At 45.6% G+C, this 3,524-nt stretch overlaps 1 long non-coding RNA gene across 1 annotated transcript; it reads right to left on the bottom strand.

The window, feature by feature from the left end:
• Positions 1-821: 821 nt before the first annotated feature.
• Positions 822-1,864, bottom strand: LOC119391512 (uncharacterized). Its single transcript, XR_007415845.1, has 3 exons — positions 1,775-1,864; positions 1,609-1,680; positions 822-899 (listed from the first exon to the last, which is right to left on the bottom strand). It is a non-coding gene; the product is annotated as an uncharacterized LOC119391512 (long non-coding RNA).
• Between the last annotated feature and the right edge of the window lie 1,660 nt (positions 1,865-3,524).

Here is a 3,524-nt window from a genome sequence, read left to right on the forward strand (position 1 = left end):
GAAAGATGGCTTTTGGATGTGTTTTGTCTTGATAACCAAACCACAATTGATGCAAGAATAGCAACAACATAGCTACCAATGAACAAATTTGCAATAGTGCTTAACAACCCTCTCTGCTTCAATATCTTACCTGCAAGCATGGAAGGCAGGCTAAAAGGAAATGTAGGTGTGCCTGAATATTCGGGCATTGTTAAATCTGTAAAAATATAAAAGCACGAACATGTTTTTATGCAAGTGCCTGGCAAGGCCATCTAAAAGGAACTGTCACATTGAAACAATTCTGCAGATAAACCTAGTAGTAACTAAAAGGTAACAGTAATATGTTGCCAAGCAACCTTTGTAAAGACGACTGCTGTGATATTGCATGCACATGCTGAGGGAGCCTCCGATTTAGATCTGGCTGGCTTTTGTAGCAAAAAAGGGGCCTTAAGTGGTCAACTTTATTTTTAGATATATTTATGATGCATAATTGGTATGTCTCATTTCTGCAAATTAGTTCATTTCAGTGGCTGTCATCACGAGCTTTTCATGAGCAATGATAACTCAACACGTGCCCACAACGCCACGACTAAACGTAAACTCAGCTTCATCTCACATGACTGAGAGCTGTGGTTCTGAGGCAACACACGCTTCTGGTTTTTTGGCGTCTGCAGGGAAAATATACTTGTTGAAGAAAACAAAAAAGGAAGTTTCGGAGACACTTTTGGAGGGAATTAAGCGAACAGTTTGAATGCGTTGTTTTCCCCAACTGCAGAAGCTAATACAACATAAAGCCCCAACACATCAACTGACATTTCTCAAAATTCTGCCTACTGTCTTACCGATGGGTGTCGATTTCATGTCACTGCAAGGAGTGGAAGCATTGTAGGTGTCCGACTGAACTTCCATTTTGATTCCTTCTGAAAAAAATGTCAACAATCCCATCACAAAATCGTGACTGCGCTCACAAGCAGAGATTTGTAAACCTGTTCCTGTATTAGAGGAACAGGTACACAGGCATGCACATGCTGAGGGAGCCTCCGATTTAGATCTGGCTGGCTTTTGTAGCAAAAAAGGGGCCTTAAGTGGTCAACTTTACGTTTAGATATATTTATGATGCATAATTGGTATGTCTCATTTCTGCAAATTAGTTCATTTCAGTGGCTGTCATCACGAGCTTTTCATGAGCAATGATAACTCAACACGTGCCCACAACGCCACGACTAAACGTAAACTCAACTTCATCTCACCTTCTGACATGACTGAGAGCTGTGGTTCTGAGGCAACACACGCTTCTGGTTTTTTGGCGTCTGCAGGGAAAATATACTTGTTGAAGAAAACAAAAAAGGAAGTTTCGGATACACTTTTGGAGGGAATTAAGTGAACGGTTTGTATGTGTTGTTTTCCCCAACTGCAGAAGCTAATGCAACATAAAGCCCCAACACATCAACTGACATTTCTCAAAATTCTGCCTACTGTCTTACCGATGGGTGTCGATTTCATGTCACAGCAAGGAGTGGAGGCATTGCAGGTGTCCAACTGAACTTCCATTTTGATTCCTTCTGAAAAAAAATGTCAACAATCCCATCACAAAATCGTGACTGTGCTCACAAGAAGAGATTTGTAAACCTGTTGCTGTATTGGAGGAACTTTCACTTGGTATGTCACCAGCCGTGCATGGCGATTCTGACGGTGCAGAAACTGCAATGCAATGAGCAAAGTAGATTACTATGGGCAGAAAGGATAAGCTGGAATGAAAAGTAAAAACTTGAACCACTATTTCTATAACACTCACAGCTGAAGATGCTGGGGATGGCATCTGGCTTCAGCCGTTTCTTCCCTTTTACAAGGACCTCCTCAAACTGATCTTGGCTGAAGTGATCCTGTATAAAAACAGAGTTCATTAACCATTCTGAGCATGGAGATGCTTATGCTAGGGTTACTGTATATGCAAATGCAGCAGCTAGTTCAGACAGTAATAAAATAATTGTTGAGGTTTAACATTTCAAAACCCACGTTATGATTATGAGGGATGCCGTAGTGGTGGGGTGGGCTCCGAAAATTTCGACCACAGACAAGATGGAGTGGTATGAAATGCAGGATATGACTAATGCAAGCTATTTCCTTGCACCACTTCCCTGCTCCTACTCTCTAAATGTGTATGTTATCTAGTTAGAGAGCGCACATTACAAACACACATTTTCGATTTGGTCGTGCTACCCGAGCAGAGTGTGAAATTATATGTTGTGTGCTCGTTTCTGTTAAGAGTCCGCTGTAATGTTTCGTGCAAAAGTTCATTACGCAACATCCGCCGTTTTTCTAATGCCTCACAGAAAGTCAGTGCCAACTTCGCTCTTCGAATGTGAGCTCGAGTCGGACTGAACTTCGGTCCGTAGAGATAAACCGGTTTCAAAACTCGTTCGTGTGTTCTTAAGTGCTCAGATGACGGGCCTTACGAATGCGTTGAATTTTTGGCAACTTAATTGGTCGGTTCGCAACAGCACACTTTTTTTTATTGCTTTTGCCACAGTAGCCCATTCGTCTCGTGAGCGTTAATGCAACGTTCGCACCTAGTATGCTACTTGTAGGACCGAAACTGTCGTCTGACTGTCGAGGACGGGCGGCGTAAGCAAAGGCAGCATCTGCACGTAAAACTACACACCGTTAATGCAACGCTTCCGTCGACCTTGGCAGTTCCCGACCCCATTGTTGTCGCAAACTTAATTCGATAACAGGTGGTGGAGGGTAAAAACATGGAGCGGCGACCTAGAACGTCGGTCCGCAGCGTAACAAGACGCACCACGCGCACTAAGCCTCTTTTTCCTAAAAATGAGACGCCCGCTCATTCTGAGCGCACAGTCAAGGCATTAAAGACCCAGAAATGCATTACCTCGCATATTCTTGCTCCTCTTCCTGCCGGCTTCTGACGTTTCATGCGCAGCAGCCACTTGAGGCGGCGACGCACGACGGAGACAGACTTGCCACATGGAATCGAGAAGAAGGCCTTTCCGTGCTCTTCTCGGTTCGTGCAGTGGGGAGCGCAGCATCCTGTCATTGTCGCAACTTCGCAACACTGAGGCAGGGCGCTGCGCCGCGCAGACGTTCGCAAAAACGGACAGCACAAGACACCACCACAACAACGACAAACCAAACTCAGCCGGACCGCCTTGTGCTTCGCCGGACGGCTTGATACAGCGGTGGTGGCGCGGCGATCGCCAGCACCCGCGCGGCCGTGAAGTTGGCTTTCCCTAAAAAGGATGCTTTTTGCGCACGTGAGCGCGCTGGGCGAATGGTGGCGCGAGCGGCGAGTTCTGTCAGAGGCGCAACTCTGCTACCTAAAGGTAGCATATACAGTAACTCTACCGGAGGCCTGTCGGTCTTGTAACCGAAACTGGCACTGGTCGGTAATGAGGAGCCTGTAATTAATTATCTGTCGCGCACTGCAGCAAACGATGTGCCGAGTTATGACTAACAGGCGCCCAGCAACACATTGCAGCAGAAAAACGTGAGGCCAAGATTTTTGTGTCAGTACCCCTTTAAAGGGG

Source organism: Rhipicephalus sanguineus, chromosome 4 (assembly GCF_013339695.2).
Source record: "Rhipicephalus sanguineus isolate Rsan-2018 chromosome 4, BIME_Rsan_1.4, whole genome shotgun sequence".
Classification (NCBI taxonomy): domain Eukaryota; kingdom Metazoa; phylum Arthropoda; class Arachnida; order Ixodida; family Ixodidae; genus Rhipicephalus; species Rhipicephalus sanguineus.